Raw genomic sequence first — 25,298 nt, 5'->3', positions numbered from 1 at the left:
CTGCTTCTGTTGATACTTTGGGGTCAATGCACTAAAGGTTACCACACACACACACACACACACACACACGATAACATGGTCACATGACTCATTTGTATAAATTATCACGAGAAAATAAAAGTGTCAGTTCATCAAACTAAAATTTCGAGTGTGAGGTAAATACCACACATTTCTTAAAATAGTGAGATAAATACTGCAAAAAAACATGAGATAAAACTTTAGTCCACATTCACAGTGGATGTTTTTACAGCTGCTGTTTTTGGCTTTTGAGGGTTTTTTTTCTACAGCCAGTATACTCCTCAGCATGTTGTCCTATGTGCCCATGCACACGTAGACTGTAATCAACGTTTTTTGGCAGGGACGTTTTTTGGCTGTAAAGAAAACCCTGGACTGGTGGGTTTCTAGAGGAGTTTTTTAGCTGTAAAAACGCTCTAATGCTGAATAACATGGTAAAACACCGCAAACCAGCGGACAGTTTTTTTTTACCAAAAAAAAATTATTTTTTTTTGGAAAAAAGAAAAAATGATAAAAAAAAGCCAAAAAACACAAACACAAATCCAAAGATGCTAAAAAAAAGCTGAAAAAGTTTTTTAACATGACTTTACACAGCTAACGTTACTAGCGTTATCAAAATACCCCGTGTAAATCAATAAAATATGCAGCGCTATATGATGCTAAAATTGGTTACAAACCATACAATATGACAAATGAAATAATAAAATAATAAAAATAAAATAGTAAACACATAAAATGAGGCGCTAGGGGGCGCCAAAAATGACAATAGCGTGATTTTATGACACAAAAAGTGCCCAAAGTGATGTGATATATAAGTGCAAATAGTATTAGCCTTAAGGTGAAGATCCGTGATTCCAGTGATAATATATGGATATATAATGCACTAACCAAAAAGCACAATAACTTGCGTATTTGAGTAATTCAGACCAACTCCTGGTCTTCTGGATCTGGAAACGGGACTCTGGGGGTCATCTGGCACACCTCAGCATAACAGGCAACAACCCTCATACATCTCCAGGCTCCAGGGATAAATTATCCAGCAACAGGAATCGCTCAAGTGGGTACCAGTGGAATACCAGGGATACACCTTGAAGGGGGGGGGGGGCTCTTAAAGAACGAGCCAGAGAAAAAACTTCCAATGGTGCAGTATCTTTTATTGAATCAGTGGATCAAAGCACAACATAATAGATATGCACTCACATCAGACTGAATCCAAGATGGCCGCTGGCCTTCCACGAGGAGCGCGAGGCGTGACGTCACCAAGTAGGGCACCTTCCCCTTGTTAGTGCATTATATATTATCACTGGAATCACGGATTTTCAACTTAAGGCTAATAATATTTGGACTTGTATATCACATCACTTTGAGCACTTTATGCGTCATACCTGGAAGTTAATCACGCTATTGTCATTTTTGGCACCCCTTAGCGCCTCATTTTTTGTATTTACTATTTTATTATTATTATTTTATCATTTCAATTGTCATAATGTACTGTATGGTTTGTACCCAATTTTATCATCATATAGCGCTGCATATTTTATTGATTTATTTATGTGAAGGATTTGAGGTTTACCTTTATGCTGGTTGCTTGTACTTTACCTTGCGCTCGTTTGCTTGCTGCTTTTGAAAAATACCCCGTGTGCATGGAGACTTAAAGTCAATTCATTAAAACACGCATTTGTTATTTATCACCAGGTGTTTGCTGGCAGTATTTTAGAAATGTACAAAATTACAATTAGAGGAGCTGTGCACTGGCCAGAAAGTGAAAAGTATACAATGTATCAGTGTAAAAATGTTCTCCTCTGAGCTCAGGAATGAAAATAAATTGTAAAATTTCATCAGGGAAATCATTTTCTAAATGAAAGCACACTACAATGTTTTCATAGTTTCACAGTCTTGCTGTGTGCATTCTGGTGCAGTGTTAGCCTGCAAAGAAAAAACAGTGAAAAGACAACACCAAAAATAATGCAAAATTTAAGTGCTAAATATCACAAAACATAAATATTTAACACATTTGGTAAATAACACATTTTTTTAGTAAATTGACTACTTTTGAAATAAATACAGCATGAGTTATTTTAACTCAAAAATCCATGCAGTATTTATCTCTTAGTGAATTGACCTCTTTGTCCTAATACGGCCATTCATTGGAGGAACAACCAGAAACTATTGTACATATAAACTGTCTTCAATATAGTATTGGCTGCGGAGTAAGCCATTATGTGGAATGACAATATACCGTCCAACAATGGAATATCAATATCATAACCACTAATGAATGACCAATCTAATAACTTGCATCTTGCTGCTGTGCTGTTTTCATTCACAGTGGAATAAGCAACCCCCCCCCCCCAGTTAAGGGGAGCTTGTTGCAGATTGTCAACTATTTTGATAACATAGTGGATGGAATATTGGTACTTGTTCAGTTAGCCATAGGGTCTCAATTAATATGTGGGTAGATAGAGAGAACCCTTATTAGTTAGCTGTAAGGATCTGATTGCAATCACAGGCCTGGGACATGTATATGTTGCATTGTCAGCTTGACTCTAGTTGATTACTTAGACTATGTGGTGATTTGCCTGCGCTGGATTTTTTACAACACATATATATGTTCAATAGACATCCGGACATTCTAATAGGTGACATTGTTTTTAATGCACATTATATGTGTGATTGTATTATGGTGAACCAAGCACTGTGTGTTTATACTTTGGAAGCAACTTTTTTAAAATACTTTTTGTACTTATATGATGCTTAATTAGCCGCTTCCCGACCGCCCTATAGCAGAAATACTACTACAGAGTGGCACAGGTGCACAAAATCACGTATATATACATGATTTTGCAGTTTCCCATAAGGGGTGCATGCATGCCCTACCCGCGCCACCATTCACAGCTGTGGCTGTCAATTGCCGAATCCCGGCTGGTGATTACTCACTTGTGCCCGGTGATTGCTGAGCATCTCCGATGGGCAGGAGAACTGTTTTTAAACAAAATAGTTCTCCTCCCTGTCAGCTCGTGCACACTGCTTTGGATGGCTGTGCATGGCACAGCCATCCAAAGCAGTGTGCTTACAGCGCAGCACACGGACACAGCACATAGTGAAACAGCACACAGTTAACCCTTTGATCTTCCCTCATGTTAACCCCTTCCTGCACTGATCACTGTATTGGTGTCACTGGGGATGTCAGTGACACCAAGTCAGTTCCCACCAGTGTCAGAATGCCCGCCACAGTCCCGCTATAAGTCACCGATTGCCACCATTACTAGTAAAAAATGTTTTTAAAAAATCCCAGTATATATACCGCCATTTGTAAATGTTATAACTTTCACGTAAACCAATTAATGTACATGGATTGGAATTTTTTTTAGCAAAGACATGGCAGAATACATTTTGGTCTAAATTTATGACAAAATTAGATTTTGAATTTTTTTTTTACTGGATATGTTTAATAGCTTCCACCGAAAGAAAGCTCAATTAGTGGGGAAAAAAAAAAGGACATTTGGGTGCAGTGTTGCATGACCGCGCAACTGTCAGTTAAAGTAATGCAGCGCAAAAAAGGTTCTGGTCAGGAAGGGGGGTAAATCCTCTGGAGGGCAAGTGGTTAAACTTTATAATCCAATAATAGCAGTAGGCCTCATTTGCCGTTATTGTATCTGCTTTTTACCCATCCAATGGACTTTACCCATTTGGCTGGGTGCATTTTTCTTTTTCTAAGCTATTCTGGTTACTGCGGCAACCCTTAAGAAATTAGTAGACCACTGTATCTACAGTAGCAGTACTGTTTATACCCTCTTCTTTTTGTTTAATATAGTCTAAAAGTAAAACTAGTTTTACTCCAATATAAAATATAAACCCTGTGATGAGGGACTTAGGACCCTGAGGACTAGGAATTGTGTCTAACCTTTTTACATACATGGATACGCCTGTGTATTCTTTTAATCCACTCTGCTTTGTCATAATAGGGCTGTTTCTGCTCCACCGTCATTTTACTCCATTCCTCTCCCAGCTGCACACTTATGAGTGCACATATGGTGTTGGGATTGGCTCTAGTTAAAAACTGGATGTTGAATTTGGGCCCAAATGCAGTTGTTTGGCATTTAACATGTCATTTAAACCAATTTCAAGGCACCAGGCATTGCAAATATGACCAAATGTAATCACCAATAACTAAACAATTTACCACCCACTTGTTCAGGTGACTATCAGAATTCAAATGATTATGACGTTTAACCACTTGACCTCCAGAATGTTTTACCCCCTTCATGACCATCTTTTGCTATTCAGCACTGTGCTAGTTTAACTGGTAATTGCTTGATCATACAGCACTGTACCCAAATGAAGTTTATATCGCACAAATAGAACTTTCTTTTGGTGGGATTTGATCACCACGGGGTTTTTATATTTTATCATACAAATTAAAAAAGTCCAACAATTAAAACAAAAAACAATATTTTCTACTTTCTTTTATAAAACATATCCAATAAAATCAGATTTCTTCATAAATTTTGGTAAAAAATGTATTTTGCTACATGTCTTTGGTATAAACCAAACTGCATTCTGATCATGATCAAGATACTGATTTGTACAGACACTATACTAGTAATGGCAGAGATCAGTGACTTGTATGTGTAGTGTGGCCGGCAATCTGGTGCTAATTGACACTGGCTGGGAGGGACACTAACGGACTAATTGACACTGTCGTTGTTAGCGACACTAATACAATGGTCAGTGCTAATACTGTATACACTCACTGCACTAATGACACTGGCTGAGGACTTAACATCAAGGGGCAATAAGGGGTTAACTGTTTTACACAAGTGCAATGTGTGCTTCTTTTACTCACAGATCTGGCTGCTCTTCTCTCTGCTTTTCAGGGAGAAGAAACAGCCAGATTGCTGTTCTGTGTACACAGAGTTCTGTGTGTTTATAAACACAGAACTCTGTGTGATGATTGGCCAAAGCCGATCAGCATGTTTTATCCAAAATCTTGAGTGAACTGCTGACAAACTGGTACTGTGTCCAATCACAGCACAGGGCAACAGGGGGTGCATGCAGGCGTGCCGGAAAACCAGGTAATTCACCCCGATGTATGAGTACATCGTGGAGCCTGGCTGTGCTGCCCGCTGGCAGTAAATCTACTGTGGGGAGGACAGAAAGTGGTTAACCTCCCTAGCGGTATAATTATGTCCATATTTCTGTGCTGAAAGTGGTACATTTTTGTGCATGGAAATATGTTGTTTTTTTATTGTAGGCCTGTAATTTAGGAATAACGCACTGAAATCTGTCCGAACAAGAGTCTAGTAAACATCCCGGATATGATAAAACTTGAAACACGAAATCATAAATTATAATTTAATAAATAATCATAAAAAATAATAATATAATAATAAATTTATGTCAATAATATAATCAAACCAAAAACACTGAAATTTTAAATATAGCGCCAAGTTCGCACATCACTGAGCAAAGTCGCAAAATCGTTTTCAGTGTCTGATGACGAATTTCCCCACGAATCATTATCACTCAATTCTGCAAGTGGTTCTGATTTACTATCGCTGTTCTCTAGTTGGTCTAAAATCGCTTTTGAGATAAAGGGATGCTTTTTGGACGCCATGGACTTTTCTAAGTTTCCAGGCAGAAAGAACAGTCAAAATGCAGGCAGGGGACAGGACAAAGCAGTAGGGACAAAATGTATGTGAAATGGTTTGATACAGTAATGTTTTACTATGTAATATTCGTTTATATAAAAATGACAGTTTTTAAAATTTTTTAATTTCCTGCCGGTTCCGGCCCCCATACTTTCCGACGCTCGCAGGGATCGGAACACGGAAGCCAGATGCCGGCATTGGCCAGAGGAGATGGCCGGGGACGCATCGCGGGAGAGCAGGACAAGGTAAGAGCTGCAGGGAATCCCTGAGCATCGCCGCATGGAAAGCCCGAGTGTAGCTCGGGGTTACCGCTTTTGGTACTGAAACTTTACCCCGAGCTACACTCGGGAATACCGCTAGGGAGGTTAAACTGGCAATTACATTGACAGCTTCAATACAATTTGAATTTAATTGAATATTTAATTGATAAAGGAATACATTGAAGAAGAAACTTTAGAATTATCTACAAAAGTGTCTTGATTCTTTTCTGCTGCATTTGATCAGGGCAGTGTTAATCCCATTGCTTGCTGTCAATCCAAATCATCATTTTACCATCAACTACTTTGGGATTGCCACGTGTATGGTCAGTTCAAAAGCTGGCCATACACAGATCTAAACTCGGCTGGTTCACTAGAGATCAGCTGAATTTTGATCAGTGTGTGGCCTTCTCCGCTTGACAGAAGTCAATAATTTGATTGACTTTTATCAAAGAGACTTATTGAAAAATTTTCCTTGCTCATCAACTGCAGCGATGGGTGCCACTGTCATAACACAGTGTGGGGGGGATTCCATCATCCCCATCAATTTCGTGGATGGAGGAATCTGTGAGGTTTTTTTGCCCTTAGCCTACTGGCTGAATGAAAATGGAAACTAACCATGTATGCTCAGTTTAAGTGTAGCAGTGTGCCAAAGCTAATAGAAAACAGTGTCCCCTTATTAATTAACTAATTTATCTCAGCAGTTAATCAGCAGAGAAGCTAAACAGAATTCCTGATGTACAGACAGTCACTAGAAGGCAAAGCTACACTGATGTATATGAAACAAAATCTTGGAAATATGGAAACAAGCATGTGAAAATGGGTACATAACATTATTATTATACAGGATTTATATAGCACCAACAGTTTGCTCAACACTTTACAATATAACGGGAGACAATAAAGTAACAATACAGTTCAATACAAGAGGGTTAGGAGTGCCCTGCTCCTTGGAGCTTACAATCTAGGAGGGAGGGGATAGTGGAACAAAAGGTAATAAGTGTGGGGGATGGACTGGTAGGAGGATAGAAGGTTCCATTATTAGCTGAGGGCAGGATAGGCTTCCCTGAAGAAATAGGTAAATTTGGGTAGAGAGTTCCAGAGCATGGGGGAAGCTTTGGAGAAGTCCTGGAGATGAGCATGGGAGGAGGAGACCAGGGAGCTAGAGAGTAGGATTTGGGTGATATTTGGAGACAAGATTGGTGATGTAATCTGGGGTAGAGTTATAAATGGCTTTATATGTTATTGTTAATGTTTTGAATTTTATCCATTGGGCAATGGGAAGCCATCAAAAATGATTTCTCTGTAAAAATATAAAATATACACTCAGTGAAATATCACTGAGATTCCCTTTAAATAACAACTGAAGCAACTGTGGACAACTAGCTTCTCCTCATTGAGCACAGGTTTCCAGTGGCCCTATTCATTCCCATGGGGAAAGTCATGCTCCTCTATAAGTATGGCTCCCTATACAGTAGGAATGAGGCGGCCACGTACAATTGCAAAATGAGGAGGACCCAGTGGGGATGCATTCAGAGAGTTAAAGGTAAGTATTGGACCAAGTGGGCTGCACTCTGTGAGTGGGTGATGCCTTGAATGACAACTTGTAGATAAGGTACAGTTTAAGCATAGAAAAAGCCAGGTTTTTGGCTTATCTATTTATAACATTCATTATAGAATAAAATATATTCACTAAATAACTGTCTCAAAAAAGCATATCAAATGCAGTAAAAGTGCACGGAATAAATCAATTTACAAATGTTGAATGTATATATCAATATGTGATATCATCAAATTGTGGCTGATCTTTTTTCCTCCATCCTGTCCATGGAGAGATACAAGTCCTGAAGTAGTAGTACAAGGTTAGAATATCCCATTAATTTAATTGCCCCTATCACAAAGTACAAAATTATAGGTCACATACAATATACCGTATTTTTCGCTCCATAAGACGCACCTGACCATAAGACATGCCTAGGTTTTAGAGGAGAAAAACAAGAAAACAAATATTCTGAACCAATGGACTGCGGACACGGTACAGGAGATGGACCAGAGACTGCGAACACGGTACAGGAGATGGACCAGAGACTGCGGACACGGTACAGGAGATGACCAGAGACTGCGGACACGGTACAGGAGATGACCAGAGACTGCGGACACGGTACAGAAGATGACCAGAGACTGCGGACACGGTACAGGAGATGGACCAGAGACTGCGGACACAGTACAGGAGATGGACCAGAGACTGCGGACACGGTACAGGAGATGGACCAGAGACTGCGGACACGGTACAGGAGATGGACCAGAGACTGCGGACACGGTACAGGAGATAACCAGAGACTGCGGACACGGTACAGGGGATGGACCAGAGACTGCGGACACGGTACAGGAGATGGACCAGAGACTGCGGACACGGTACAGGAGATGGACCAGAGACTGCGGACACGGTACAGGAGATGGACCAGAGACTGCGGACACGGTACAGGAGATGGACCAGAGACTGCGGACACGGTACAGGAGATGGACCAGAGACTGCGGACACGGTACAGGAGATGGACCAGAGACTGCGGACACGGTACAGGAGATGGACCAGAGACTGCGGACACGGTACAGGAGATGGACCAGAGACTGCGGACACGGTACAGGAGATGGACCAGAGACTGCGGACACGGTACAGGAGATGGACCAGAGACTGCGGACACGGTACAGGAGATGGACCAGAGACTGCGGACACGGTACAGGAGATGGACCAGAGACTGCGGACACGGTACAGGAGATGGACCAGAGACTGCAGCAAACGGTACAGGGGATGACCAGAGACTGCAGACAGTACAGGGGATGACCAGAGACTGCAGACAGTACAGGGGATGACCAGAGACTGCAGACAGTACAGGGGATGACCAAAGACTGCAGACAGTACAGGGGATGACCAAAGACTGCAGACAGTACAGGGGATGACCAGAGACTGCGGACCTTTAGGGAGGGAGGGGGAGTGGGTACCTGAATTTGACAGGTACCTGCTCCCACTTCTGTGGAGTTGTCCGCCCTTTACCTTGGGCACCCTGCTGTGACAGCCAGGTGCCCACTGCGCATGTGCGAGAAGCACTGCACTTTGTGAATGGCCAGGTGTCTTCTGGGACCTGTCATGTGTCCCAGAAGACGCCGGACCATTCACAAAGTGCAGCGCTTCTCGCGCATGCGCAGTGGGCACCCGGCTGTCACAGATGCCGGCGCGGGAAGACTGGACCGAGGAACAGGTAAGGTCCTGCATCAGAGAACAGCTGAGCGGCCGGCCTGGTATTCTGACATGGTGGCGGCGGAAATACCGGACCGGCCGCTTTATATATGCTCCATAAGACGCACTGACATTTCCCCCCCTTTTTTGGGGGGGAAAAAGTGCATCTTATGGAGCAAAAAAAAAGGTACCTGAATTCAGATACTTACTGTAATTCCTTGGTGCCGGCGGTACGCAAATATGATGCCACTCAGCGGCTGGGCCTTAACGTTGAGAGGCCGCATATTTTTGCACCCGATATAAACAAACATGTGCCGAGAGCATGCCCCCTGCACAGTTACTGCCTCACAGCCAATCACAGCAGTCACATGACCCTAAACCCTGCCTCCCGGCATCAGAAACCCCTTAAAGAACCCAGGAGGTGCCGGCGCCCAAGGGTTAAAGATTGCCTTTCATCAACTTAAAAATATTGAATATAAAAGCACAGAAAAATGTAGCATTTTCCTTTATAAAAAATTATTTTTTATTCACTTGCAGCATGCCTTTGAACTTGCTAAAAAATGTGAATAATCAATTCCTGGCCTGTTAGGAGGATAGTATAGTGCCTATAGTGGCCAAAGGTATTTTTGCTATACTTTTCCTGTAGGTAGGTCACAGAAGTGCAATGCATTCTGCATTCTTGTGACCCATTTTCAGCTGACAGTGAGCTAATGTCCGCTGTCGGCTGATGTCACTCAGTCGGTCCAGGCTCTGAAAAGATCCTGATAATGTGGTCGAGATCCACCCAGAAGCCTGGAACAGCACTTGGCTTAGCCTCTCCGTGATCCGCTGAGAGCCTGAGCCAGTCCCTCCCACCTCCTCCACAGCCCAGTGCTCCAGTGAGTGCTGGAGGGTCAGAGCAGAGAGCCAGGGACTGACAGTCACAGGTCTCTGCTCAGAACGAAGGGTGACAACTCAATGATCAGCGGTGTTTGATTTCTCAGTTGCTGCAGAGCCAGGGGGGAAGGGGGGAGGGGTTCAGATGCTGCACCCACCTAGGTGAGTGTGATTTTTTTTTTTTTTAAATCCATACTTCTCTTTTAACCTCTGCATTCATCAGCCGGAATGTAAAGCACCAGAACACATGTAACACATAATACCATAAACACCTGAGTACACAATACATAAAATAGCTCAGCTAAGCACTCCTAAACCTTATTTTGGTTGCTGCCTAAAGTGTTACTAAACCCAGGACCCTGCATTCACTATATCTGGTCTCCTACAGTACACAGTACATGGAAATGCAATTATTTTAGTAAATAAAAACTGCTAAATATATTTTCTCATCAGAAGTTAGAGCAATCTTGTGACTTCTAGTAGGATGAGTTGTCTTTCTGCTCTAGGAGGATGCCTCTGTCTGGACAGTGCTAATTGGCCCTGTGCTGATCACATGCGCTCTCCCAAGAAAAAAAAACCTCTCTAGCAATACACACCAAAGTGAGCATGTGAATATGAGTCTGTCTTATCAGGACATAAGAGGTGGTCACTTGAACAAGGGGAGGAACAGAGCAGTCAGGATGAAACTGCCTTTTTACACAATGCAGAGGATTAACCCCTTAGGCACCGAAGTGAGTATAACAAGCATGCTTTACTGCATATACAAACTGATTTTACTGTTGTGTTTTTAGTAACACTTTAAAGTGTATTTCAATTCAGAACATTTTAACAGGGATTTATTTTTATTATGCTGTCTATATCTCCCTGCACTTACTGTCCTGGAGACACAACAGAAAGTTAGTGGAAATCTCTCCAGAGTATTGATCTGTGCCAGAGGTCAGCAACCTTTTCCACATTAAGTTTCAATTAGCAAGCAATAGACAGCTGGTGTGCCAGTACACAATAGCACAATACAGTCATATAATTCACTTTCAATTTTGCACACAAAGTTGTACTTCTAGGCAAATGAACTCAGTAATTATTAGAATATCAGGTGCAAACACAAAACATGTTTACATTATCTCTTAACATGTATTGAACAGTAAACTGGCTAGAATTATGCCCAATTTTTTGCTGAATCTGGTAAAATCTGATTTGCAGGTGGCCCTGCTTGGACCACTCACTCAATAAATGTCAACTGAAAAATCAAAGAAGCTGGGTGGAAAATTGTTAGCTAAACATGGACTACATCCTATCAGTTGCAGTCAGGGGCGTATTTACCACAAGGCAAACAAGGCATTTGCCTAGGGCACAAATCTTATAATTAGGGGTCCTCCTGCGCTGCTATACAAGTCTATACGGGAGCAGCTAGCATCCAAACATCCCCTCAAGATGGATATAAACAATATTGACACTCTGATGCAGTGCTAAATATACAGCTGGCTGGTGGATATAACCACCCTATATATTGGATAATAGTAACATATAAACCATACAAAACAATTTTCTATATATGGTGTTAGATCTAATCAGATCTGATTCGGTGATAAACAAGTGATAATCAGTGCAGAGTAAGAGGTTCTATAGAACCTGTATAGGTGGTATAAATTTCCTTCCCGTCTAGAGATTGATTATAGCAGAAATTAACGTGATTACAACCACAGTGAATCCCTATACAGGGATAAAAACTACCACATAGATGATACGTACTATGACCCATATTAAAACAAACCACAATAACACATAAAAGTCCATATGAAATTTTCAAACTGCTGCATGGTCACTCCAGCCATGCGTTTTCATGTGTACTCCTGTGTTTGGTGAGACAGTGAAGTGAGAATCCTACACAGCAGGGCGCATTAAAACAAACCACAGGAACACATAAAAGTCCATATGGAACCTTCAAACTGCTGCATGGTCACTCCAGCCATGCATTTTCATGCGTGCTCCTGTGCTTGGTGAGAAAGTGAAGTGAGAATCCTACACAGCAGGGCGCATTAAAACAAACCACAATAACACATAAAAGTCCATATGGAACCTTCAAACTGCTGCATGGTCACTCCAGCCATGCATTTTCATGCGTGCTCCTGTGCTTGGTGAGAAAGTGAAGTGAGAATCCTACACAGCAGGCATGCACGCTCACCTTCCCACTGCGACCCGCTAGGGCCACAATGCCTTTTGGATCACCCTGGATCCTGCTCGCAATCTCCGGGTGGGACAGGCTCCACAGCCCCTGCTGGTCTCTCCTTCACTCCCTCTTATACTTCCATCCACAGGCGTCAGTATGTAAGCTCATTAAAGCTCATCATATGGGACCATAAAAAGAAAGACTTCATAGTGCAATACTGTTATTTATTGCTAAAATAGGATAAAAATCGCCAAAATGTCCTCTCACATTTCTGTAGAAATCAACAGGGTTTTTCCACCACTAACATGGGTGTAATGGATGCACCCTGGTGTACCAAGATGGCGCCTACCGGAAGTGCGTCACCACGTCGCCTCTACGCGTTACGCCATGCCCACATGGCTTCCTCAGGATCTGAGGACTGCTTGATGGTGTATGCAGAGCCTGACTCTTGTTCCTGGGGATGTCCAGAGCTGTGAAGGTGAGTGTCTTCTTTCTCACTGGGGTGGGGGGGTTGCCAGTGCATGGGGGGCGGTGGTAGTGGAAGGCTCTCTCAGTTGAGGTGTTGTTGGTCAGGCTCTTATTGTGGGGAAGAGGGGTGCTTGTCAGTGTCTCTCCATGGGGGGGAGCCAATTTTTGTGTTGCCTAGGGCAGCACGAAACCTAAATACACCACTGGTTGCAGTCACTGTTTGGGTATTCAGACAGCTGTGGGTGCTGTGGCTGTCTGTATACAATAGCCAGCAGGAGAGCAGCATGGATAGAGGAATCTATTAGATTCCCCTCATTCGGCCCATGGACTGAACAAGAGAAATCTATGCGTGTATGTCTAGCATTAATTTCAGAGTGATCCTTGTCCCTGTCTTTCATGGCTCAGTTGTGCTGTCTGGTCTGTAGGATGTTAATTTCAGCTGCACACATGCTGTCAAGATAGACTAATGCCCCGTACACAAGATCAGAAAATCAGCCAAAAATTGCTTTCAGAGGAATCGTATGAGAATCTGACCATTAGTACACAGCTTTCGACAACCGATCATGACAGTTCATGCGACAATATCCAAAGGAACAAGCATAACATTTTTTTCGTACAATAACAGCGCAAACGATTTTCGTTTAATCAGTGCAGTATTCTTACAAAAAAAATCGAGAGACCAAGACTTCGCATGGTCAGAAATGAAAGGATATTCTGTCGTATGAGAATTTTCAAAACTCTAGCAACCTCTTTTCGATATGAGACTAGCATGCAACAAAAATGGAACAGTAAGTCATCTGATTATCTGAGTGTGTGTACTAGGCATTAAGGCTGTCTTCAGGTCTGATAAATGCAGTTCACACATATATGTGGATACAAATGCAGAAATTATTGAAAAGGCTGGCTTTTCAAACATAAGAATTTGTCACTACACTACACACGAAATAACAAACTTTACTAGTTATGTTTTACTGAGCTATAACAAATAATTTTGTAGACATGTGATTACTGATCCTCTAGGTGCCACTAAATATGGTTTTGCGTGCCCATGATACACGTGCCTTAGGTTGCTGACCACTGATCTATGCCTTTCACAACTCCAGTTCCAACAACAGTGAATGGTGTGAAAGCAAAACATTATAATTTACTGGCTTTAGGGCTGGTTCACACTATAGCAATGCAGTCCAGATGGATGCATTTTTCTGTGTGCGTTTTTGGTGCATTCCAGTTCATTTTGCCCCTCTCTTTTTCTTTAATTCAAATAGGGACGTGTACGTTCCAGTGCATTTTTTCTGCATTCTGGTGTGTTTTTGATGCGTTTTACCGCATTCCAGTACAGTTCTGTGCAGGAAAAATGCAGCCTGTTCTACTTTTTTTTCTGCATCTGGAACACACTGCAAGCACTGATGTGAACTATGACACTGACAACCATATAACCTACTTTCTGCGCATTTTGGATGCAGAAAAACAAGCAAGTGAATGCATGTAGTATGAACTGGCCCTTAATGTCATGTTAAAATTAGAATCTTAAAAGGACATTCTGAGAATTTACTATAGGAATATTATTTACAATGGCTTGTGATTACATTCAATCCCAAGTCAGTTGTAGCCTGGGTTCACATATGTGCGGTGCGGTATATCGCATGTGATTTGCACAGGAACCACACCGCATTCCTGTGCAAATCACATGTGATTTGTGTGCAGTGCAATTGCAGCCATATATTTTGTATGGCTCTATTCGCACCACACCCACACCAAAAACATGCAGGACCCTTTTTTGGGTCCGCACTAGAATTGGATCGCATAGGTATTCACACCTATGCAATCCAGTTCTGCACATCACACTGCGTTTTGTGGACTGCTTTTGGGGTGTTGTTAACTTAACATACACACCCACAGCGGTTCGCATGAACTGGGTGCGATTCTGATGCGGTGCGGAATTCGCACTGAAAACACTGCGAATTCTGCACCGCATCAGTGTGAACCAGGGCTAAAGAGAAAGAACTATCTTGTAAACATCTTTGAACTATATTGGGTATTCCTTACAAGCCATTGTACAAATGACACCTTTAGTAAATCAGCACCTGATCCAATATACAGTATACACTGGATATAGGTCATTCAGAACACCATTTCAAGGAATGGAAAAAGCAGGCCACTTACAGTATATCCAACTAGATTCATATTTTTGTCAGGTATGCATTGCCCTCTAGTGTTGAACTTATTTACTTCAACTTTCAAAGAACATTATTTAAATATACAGTTTGTATTTATTATTATATATTATTATAAGAATTTGATTTAATCCAATAACCTATTTTATTTTCTTTCATTAAAAAAATCAGTATGATGAGAAACTCAGCAGTATTTACATTTGGTGCAATTCTCCAAGGTGGCCTGTCATCTAAAGCATTTAAACATTTAAATTGTAACTAGGCAAAACGTTTTTTTTTCTTAGTTTTGGATAGAGTGGAGAGAGATTAAAACCCCTGTCAGGTTTTTATTTGTTGTCTGTGCCCCATTAGGGAGATTCACCCTCTCTATTAACCACATTTTTTGCAAAACAGCTCTGTGTTACTATAACTGACAATTATACTGTCATGCAACGCTGCACCCAAATGAAATTCATGTACGTTTTCCCCTCAAATAGAGCTTTCTTTCAGTGGTATTTGATCACCTGTGCCTTTTTTTATTTCTTGCGCTATAAACAAAAACAAATTGACAACTTTAAAAACAAAACAATATTTTTGACTTTTTGCTATAAAACATATCCAGTAAAAAAAAAAAAAAAAAATCAAATTTCATCATAAATTTAGGCCAAAATGTATTCTGCTACATATCTTTGCTAAAAAAAAATTGTGTAAATTAATTGGTTTACGTGAAAGTTATAGCATCTACAAATGGTGGTATATATACTGGAATTAAAAAAAAAGTTTTATACTAGTAATGGCGGCGATCAGCAACTTATAGCAGGACTGGGGGACTGCAGGACTGCAGCAGGCATTCTGACACTGGGGGGCAACTGACTAACTACCACTGACATCCTCAGTGACACTAGTACAGTGATCAATGCTAATAAAAAGCACTGACACTGTACTAATGACACTGGGCAGGAAGGGGTTAACATCTGGGGCAATCAAAGGGTTAACTGTGTGCTGTTTTACTGTGCTGTCTGTGTGTGCTTTACTATATAAGCAATACAGAGCAATACAAAGCAGCATGCTGGTGCTGACAGGGGAGAGATCTGTATTGTTTACATACGAACCTCTCCTCTGTCAGTGTTCCTCGGCAATCGCCGGGTGCTGGCGGAGAATCCCGGCTGGGACCCGGGGATCGACAGCTGTAGATGCCAATGTTGGAGGTGCACAGCCCTGCCACCCTGTAGCAGTAGTTCTGCTATAGCGCGGTCGGGAAGCAGTTAAGCCTAGTTACTATTATCATTGAAAGCAAAAGAAAAAGACAAACCCCAAATTTTGGGTTGACACCAGAACAGTAGATGAGGGAAATCTTCCAATGGGGCCAGTAGTGGTGACCTGAGGAGCTCCAAGGGATTTCCTCATTTTGGAGGGATTTCCTCTCACTTCCTGTTTTGGCTATGAGAAAGGAAGTGAAGGAAAACCTCCCCTATGGGACACAGATGATAGAAAAAAATTTTTTTCATTTAGTTACATTTTAAAGCATAATAAAATCAAAGTACAAAAGTTCAATTTCACTATTTGTTTACATGAAAAAGATAGGCAATACTGCTTCACACCTTTCTTATCTCTCTACTACTTTTTTAGAACAATATCTCTCTCTACTAAATGTCAGTCTACCCTATATAGATATATATGGTAAAATCTTGAAAGTATAACTAAAATCTGTATGCATAAACTCCAGACATACAGTATAATATATTACAAAAAAAGCTTTGCCTTTTATCCTTAAACACTTGAGCCTCCTATACATGGACCAAATGATTTCAACTTTTGAAATTATTTTATTACAGTTTCACTTTTTGACATGTTTTTTTCATTTAACTTGATTCTTTTGCAAAGGGCTAGCAAGCCCCCTATGTGATAGCAATGAACAGGTGGCAGATCCTCTTTATGGAGACAACAGAAGTTTATTAGATCCCCAATGTAACCTCTGCCCTCCACTGCAGTTAATCAAGCACAAATCGTGCTTGATTAGCTGCTTTTCCAGTTATGGCAATGGAGAAATGATAGCTCTGAACCCAACAGTGACAAAATGTTTGTAGTTTTTGGGCTCATTCATTGCAGATGAGATCAGGGAATAGATGTTCCTTGATCTCTTCCTACCTAATATGCTACAGTAATTTACTGCTGTCCTGGGCTCCTCAGAAAGGGAAAGGGAGAGCCTTGAGCCTTGATTGGGCAGCTATAGAGGATCACTTTTGCATGACAGATGATTGTTGGTTGAGAAGAAACAACATCAGGGCTCACAGCTGCAGCTGACAGCAGCAATAAGCTTGTTTTAACCCTTTGACTATCAGGATGTTTATAGACATACCCTAAGGTGGTGATCATGATGTCATTTGTCTGCCTCTCAACCTCAGCAAATCAGAGGAAGCTTTGTATTCATTCATAAAATACAAGTCTTCTTATGAATGGCTGAGCAGTGCATGGGAACAGCATTGGAAGGCCCTGAACTCCTGGCGGAACATAGTTCTGTATAGAGAAAGATTAGAATCCTATCAAGTTTTATTACTATTTGTGTTCCAGCTGGGAAGATTACCCTGTAAATTTGGTGACCTCTGTTACTGTTACTGTAACTGAAAACTACAATTACAAGAATATTACAGAAATTCCAAAATTGTACAGCTGTCATCGGAACAGAAGTGAAGGGAAATCTTTCAGTAGGGAAAGCTGTTACCGTGAAAACTGTCTAAGAGGGGTATTTCCGTTACTTCCTCTTCCCCAGAACAAGAAGTAAAGTGGAATCCCCATATGGACACCGACAGCAACAAATAGCTCACATGGATAAGTTGGAAGAGTTTGGATATAAAAAAGTAGGATTTGCAGATTATACTGGTAGATCATCTGCAACAGGGAGAAAGACATGGAGGTATACACAACTGTTAAAAAGACATGGAGGTACATTCAAGATATTTGGATGAAGGTTTTTATTATTTTTTGTGAGAAGCTCACCCAAGGCTCATAATTGGTTAAGGCCCCTTTCACACAGGGCAAACCCGTCAGCGGATCCGCTTGCTCAGCGTGGGATCTCTCCACTGATCAGATGACACGTCCGTGTCCGCTGCGCTGCTGCAGAGTGTACACAAACACAGCCTACTGTCCTCTATGGCAATCAGATGGAAACGGACCATCTGTCCCTTTCCATCTGACTGCCATCCCATCTGATCCAATGGATGGAAGGGGAATGGATCCTAATTCGTCTCTTTTTGGCGGATCGGATTGGATGTCGGCAGGTGTAAATGGACACATATCCGTTTACACCCACCATTCCATAGAGGAGAATAAAGGTTCCGATCAGGCAGACCCAATTGGAACATCCATGTGAAAGGGGCAAAAAGCTGAAATTTAGATAAATATAAAAAAAAAGTATTCAATTATATGTTCACTAAAAAAATAAAAATACATTTATTTTCATCTAGCTTTCATTGGAGAGCAAAGTAGTTTATCTTCAATGCCTGGATATAGCTGCTGCTTCAAGAAGGTTTGGACACTGTGCAACTCAAAAAAGGCGCAGCCTTTGTTAGTGCACATACAGTGCTCATAAACTCAGTTGAACTCATCAGAAAGTGTTCTGATGAGTTACCACATGCATCTCAAGTTCTGCTGGATCTACACTTAGCTTGTGAAGATTCTTCTACCAAGGAGCTACTGGCTTTGTCAGACCCGACCACCAATGTGAGGCATTGATTGCTATCATTTCTATCATGCTTCAGGCTTGTAAACCATTGCTAATCATCTAATGCTGAGCACCACTAAAGAACAGATTTTGGCCCTGGTGGTTCTGTTCCAGGGACACCTGGCCAATCACTGTTTGGTCTATAGCTTTGTCTAGGTTGTTAAACACATTGGTCCCCTGTAGCTCCATGGAACCTGAAAATTGTTATATTGGTTCTTCAAAAATCTCCTTTTAAACCATTTAAGGAAATATCTATTGTCTTTATCGCAAATGGTGAACCTCCTCATCATTATTACATCACTTGAGATTTTTCTTTTTTTTTTTTAACTTGCAACCTTGTCCAACAAGGTGCCATTTCTCATACTTTATAAGGATAAAGTTGTCTAAAGACCTCAACTTACCTTCTTTTCCACATCGGTGAGGATACTATGCTCCCTTCATTCTGTCCATCTCCCATTCACACAATGTTGTGAAGGGTATAAGAGTTTATTTGTGTTTGTAGTTCTGGAAGGTTCCTACGGAAGGTCTTTGGTATTCAGTGCAACCTTTTATAGATATATTTTCATACATCTGGACATACATATACATATGTCTTGCTTGTGCACGGAAACAACGGGCCACATGATAGCTATACTGAGAGAAACACAGGGGCTGCCATTTCTGATCTCCTTTTGAAAATGTGCCTGTCTCTAGCATTAATACGTGGAGCCACAGACCCACAGCTAGTACACAGCAAGTAAAATCAGAACTCCTTATCTGGGCACAAATCTCTAAATCAGTAAGTACTAAAGGCACTGTGGTGCAAAAGGACCAGAGTTTTCAGGAAAGCTTATCAAAAGCAACCTACATGCTCCACTCCAGTATAAGTAACCCTTAACCATTTCAGCTCTCACATCTGTATACTCCCTGCATGGGCTGCTTTATTCCACAACTTCGTCATCACTTAAGAGAACAAATGAATACATACATCTTGAAAAAAATATTTTACAGCTTATTCATTATTTTGGTGTTATTATTTGTTTGTTTATAAGGACCCTACAATTATAATTTTGCTGTTTAGCTTCAATTTACGAATGACTACATATCCCATGGTACATTGCTGCATGCAAGCAGTGATTCCAATACTGACTCTGTCTCCTGAAACTCCTCCTCTCAGCATCTATGTAGTTCAGAAGGCAGGCTCTGTGAAATGTGTGACACAGCAGTGCCTATTCACAGTACATAGTGAATATGTGTCACAAAATTTAAAGTATAACTAAAGGCAAAACTTTTTTTCTAGTTTTTGATAGAGTGGCAAGGGTTTAGAATGCTTGTCAATTTTTATTGCTGTCTGTGCCCCTATTGAGGAGATTCACCTTCTCTATTTGTCCTGTTTACCATTATCATTGAAAGTGAAAGTAAAAGAAAATCCCAAATTTTGGGTTGGCCCCAGAAAAGTAATAGAGGGGGAATCTTCCTATGGGACATTAGTTCTGGCAACCTGGGGGTCCCCAAGGAATTCCCCTAAGTTGCAGGGATTTCCTCTCACTTCCTGTTTAGCTATGAGTTAAGAAGTAAAGGGAAATCTCCCCAATGGTACACAGATGGCAAAAAAAAAAAAATGACAGGGGTTATAACCCGCTGCTGCTCTATCCAAAATGAAAAAAAAAACTGGTTTGCATATAGTTCTACTTTAAGGAAGTAAATGTGTAGAGTTCTCCACAAAGTTAAATTTATAAACTTCAAGATTGTTCCGAGTAACAGGAGTAGCTAGAAATAATTGAAATGCAATTTGGAAATGAATATATAATTTTACCTTTTGACCATAGATATGTTTTAAATGACAAAAAAAATGTTGCTTCTTTTATCTGCAGATGAAGGTAACTAAGTAAAAATACAATGAAACAATAATGCTACATAATATCTCGGAAGAATTAATCATAAGCTCTGTTGTGACGGCAGCAGCTGCAGCTCCATCACTGGTGTAATACACAGTCACACGTGGAGTGTATTGTAAAAAAGTATTGAATATGTTTTTTTTTCTTCCACACATACACTTAAACCATTTTAGTCTCAGGCTTTTCCTCCGTACACCCACCTGGAGTCTCAGAACATTTTATTTGCTGTTAAGATGTTTGGCCTCTTTCACATGGAATGGCAAGGGGGTGTTTTTTCACTGCCAACCTCCAAATTACAATGGCAGCCGGAGGGCTGAGTACACATTGAGTGACCTTGATGCTTCACTTCTTGGTGCAGTGATTTCAACTTAGCATGTTGAGTATGACAGGTGACACCGCCTGTCAAACTTATCCATTGAAGTCAATAGGACCACACCGCTATCTAAAACCAAATGGAGTGGTAGAGGCTGGCGCTCGTATGAAATTAGCCTTTTTAGCTTTTGTAGGTTACTACATCAAAATATACTTCTTTTTTTCTTTCAATGTATTTTCATTTGTTCTGTGTCTATGTAGATTAGGCCTTATAGTGGTGGGAAGATAATGTTTATCCAATTTAGTTGATGGCGCGTAAAGTGACATCCCTTCCTGATGAACTATATAACTTTTCTTCAATATTACCACCAGCTACGTCTCAGTGTTGTATGAAGAAAAGGACCTTTTTCCAAATGAAAACTGAACATATTTTTATTTAAATTATTATCTATATATGCAGTATATTATTTGAAATACAACAACTGATCCTGACCTGAGCACATAATATGTTTGAACACAAGGTGGCCATTCCAGTAAGATGTTTAAACTTTTCAGTTCTAAGTCTGAATAGGAGGGGACCCGCTGATTTTATTGAGTCTGACAGTAAATATGTGAATGCTGAACAAGAGAAAAAAATAGTGTTACATATAGTTTTTCTTCCATTTAATTAGTCTATTGTGTATTATTTCTAATATTAAACTATGACTCTCTTTGATTACTAATTTTCAGCCCCTAGGTGGCAGCACTCTAAATGTTTCAACATGTATATAGTAATCTGGCACATTAAATGATGTAGTATTAATATTATTATACAGGATTTATATAGAGCCAACAGTTTGCTCAGCGCTTTACAATATAACGGGAGACAATACAGCAACAATACAGTTCAATACAAGAGGGTTAGGAGGGCCCTGCTCCTTGGAGCTTACAATAAGAGATACTTCCATCCCTTATAATGCAATCCAACAATATACTTCAAGTGCTCATGGAATTTTATGATGTACACCACAACAACAAAATAAAAGAATAAAAAGATTTTTATTTATAAACATCAACATAAATAAGCAATCTTTATATAGAACAGACCTAATATTGAGTAGGTCCCCCTTTTGCCACCAGTATTATGTTTTTGGGTTTGTATTCAATATGTGCAAAGAGAGATCACACAAATACTTATGAGTAAAACATTCATTACAAGTAATGACAGATAAAGAAAATATAACAAGAATACTTAACTAAATATGCTGTTTTTGCCACGGGTCCCTCCATTATATGGCATGGCTGATGATCAGAACAGACGCATGCTTAACGCAAGCTCTGGTATGAGACAAATATTTCCAGTCTAGCTGGACTTGTATGTATGGAATTTGTCAACTTCCCTTGCAAGCAATATGACCTTTTAAGGACTTGGTCACTTTGCAGTAAAATTCCTTTGGTGTGAGTCATCTAAAGTGACCATCCTTGTCTCATTATTAGATATTGTGAGCCAATAATAAGGAAATATAAAATATGCAATTTCCCCATCACCACCAAAACAGTCCTAACCCATCAAGGTATAGACACTACTGGACCTCTGAATGTATGCTGTAGTATCTGGCACCAGAGGCGTCCCTAGGGTTGGTGTCACCTGGTGCCGTAACACTTGGTGACACCACGATGATCCCCGCAGAATGGATCGGATCTGCGGATTGAGCATAATGGATCGGACTCCACTCCATTATGCTCAATCCGTAGATCCGATCCATTCTGTAGGGATCGTCGGCTTTCTTTCCAACTTACCTTTTTGTGGAGCGGGTCTGATGTCACCCCATATAGGTTGCATGCCGACGATCCCCGCAGGATGGTTCGGATCTGCGGATTGGGGAGCAAAATGGATCGGAGTCCGATCCATTATGCTCCCTAATCCACAGATCCAATCCATCCTGCGGGGATCGTCGGCTTGCTGTACAACTTACCTTTTCATGGAGCGGGTCCGGTGTAATCCCGTGCAGTCGGTGTAACACGGTGCGGGCCGCACCCCCCACACCTGCCTCAGGACGCCACTGTCTGGCACCAAACTGTCAGCACCTCAATCTCATGTCTGTGTTTCTCAAACCATTCTAGAACTATTTTTGCAGGGTGTTGAGAGATGTCACTGCAATCAAGGAATACTATTTCCATGAAGGAGTGTATCAAGAAATATCCACACAAATGGCAGGACTCAAGGTTTCCTAGCAGAAAACTTCCCAAAGCATCACATTTCCTCCGTTGGCTTGTCCTCTTTCCATACTGCATCCTGGTTCCATCTTTGATGAACACACACCCAGCCATCTCCATGATGTAAAGAAAAATGTAATTAATCAGACCAGGCCACCTTCTTTCACTGCTCCTTTGCACTTTTAGCTGTGGATACAGGTTAGCATGGGCACCCTGACCATTCTGAGGCTACACAGCCCCATACACAACAAACTGTGTTGCTCCTTCTTGTGTGCATTCAACACATCAACTTCAGGGACAGCAATATATCCCCCACCAACTTTCAGATGCCATTGTAACAAGATAATCAATGTTATTATTGTGACACTAGAGCTTCATTTTTTTTTTTTTGGGTTAAAAATACCAAACATGTCTATACTTACCTGCTCTGTGCAGTGATTTTACACAGAGCAGCTCTGATTCTCTTCTGTTTGGGACCCTGCCTATGCTCCTGGCTCCTCCCCTTCAAGCAGTGCCCCCAAGGAAAGTCGCTCACCCTGGGGGTACCACTGGATGCTTGTCTCCGAGCTGCTGCTCTCTGCATCCCCCCACCTGCTTTCTCCTCACTAGCTGTGATTGACAACAGTGGGATCCAACAGGCTCCCAGTGCTGTCTCAGCCAATAAGGAGGAAAAGTCCCCAGACAGCCGAGGCTGTCAAGAATGTCACTGTATCAGAGGGGGCTCAAGTAAGGATTGGGTGGGGCTGGGGGGGCCGCTGCACACAGAAGAAATACATGAAGGTAAAAAACCTTGAGCCTTTAGAACCACTTTAACTTAACCTGTCAGTGGTCATAAAATTATGGCGGATTGGTGTATGTAAACACATTGCAAAATATATTCCCATGGGCAATACGTTTAACCACTTGCACTCTGGAAGATTTACCCCCTTCCTGACCAGGCCAATTTTTGCAGTTCGACACTGCGCTATTTCAGCTGGTAATTGTACGGTTGTGCAATGCTGTACCCAAAAGAAATTTATGTCCTTTTTTTCACACAGAGATCTCTATTGGTGGTATTTGATCACCTCTGCAGTTTTTACTTTTTGCACTATAAACATAAATTTAGAAAAAATAAACAATATTTTTCACTTTCGGTTATAAAAAATATCCAATAAACTCAATGTTAGTCATAAATTTAGGCCAAAATGTATTCTGCTACATGTCTTTGGTAAAAAAAAAAAACCCAATACATGTATATTAATTGGTTTGTGTGAAAGTTATAGTGTCTACAAACTATGGTATATGTATATTGGAATTTACACAGCTTTTAGTTTCTGACTGCCTATCACATTTCTTGAGGTGCTAAGATGCCAGGGCAGTACACCCCCCCCCCCCCCAAATGACTCCTTTTTGGAAAGTAGGCACTCCAAGGATTTTGGAGAGAAGCATGTTGAGTATAAGGAACATTTTATTTTTTGCCACAAATTTTTGAAAATGACAATTTTTTCTTTTTTTTTACACAAAGTTGTCACTTAACTGATATATTTCTCATGCATGCCATGGGTATATGTGGCACAACACCCTAAAGCACATTCTGCTACTTCTCAACATACCACGTGAGACGTTTTGGCAGCCTAGCTACATACAAGCCCCCAAAATCCAATGACCACCTCCAGGCTTTCAAAGGGCATATTTCCACATATCACTTCCCCACTACCCATCACCGTTTCAGAGGCCCTAAAATGCCAGGATAGTACAAACACTCCCCAAATTACACCTTTTTGGAAAGTAGACACCCCAAGAAATTTTAGAAGAGGCACGGTGAGTATTTTACACATATCATTTTTGTCACAGGGTTTTGAAAAAGAAGAAAAAAAAACATTTTTGTTTTCTTTGTTTCCAGAAACGTGGCAACAAATGAGATCTGCAAAATAGTCACCATGCCTCTTAGCAAATACCTGGGAGTGTCTACTTTCCAAGTGCTTTCCTGTGTTAGTACAGCCAGAGCGACATACTGTCTGCAAGAGCCGCACATAGTACCCACAATCGGCTAATCACGGGTGCAATGCTTTGCAGGCTCATAGCAAAAAAAAAAATAATTGCACATTTCTTAACCTGCAAATAGATGTGCTTTTTTTTTTTTTTTTTACAAAGGTGAACTTTTCCTTTAATAACAGACCACACAGAAAATTTTTTACCAGAAAACAATATTTTAAGCAATAGCATGGATTCACGAAAGACCAAAGTTGATTTCTTTTAATGAGGAAGTAAGCAATAACTCAAACAAAGGAGTGGCTGTGGATATAGTATACTTGGATTTTGCCTAAGTGTTTGACACAGTTCCCCACACACAGCTAATGTGTAAGGTAAAGTCTACAGGCTTAGAAAATT

The sequence above is a fragment of the Staurois parvus genome, unplaced genomic scaffold (genome assembly GCF_062004578.1).
Source record: "Staurois parvus isolate SC_StPar_1 unplaced genomic scaffold, SC_StPar_1.0 ptg000535l, whole genome shotgun sequence".
Taxonomy (NCBI): Eukaryota; Metazoa; Chordata; class Amphibia; order Anura; family Ranidae; genus Staurois; species Staurois parvus.
Note: the sequence above shows the minus strand (reverse complement) of the source record.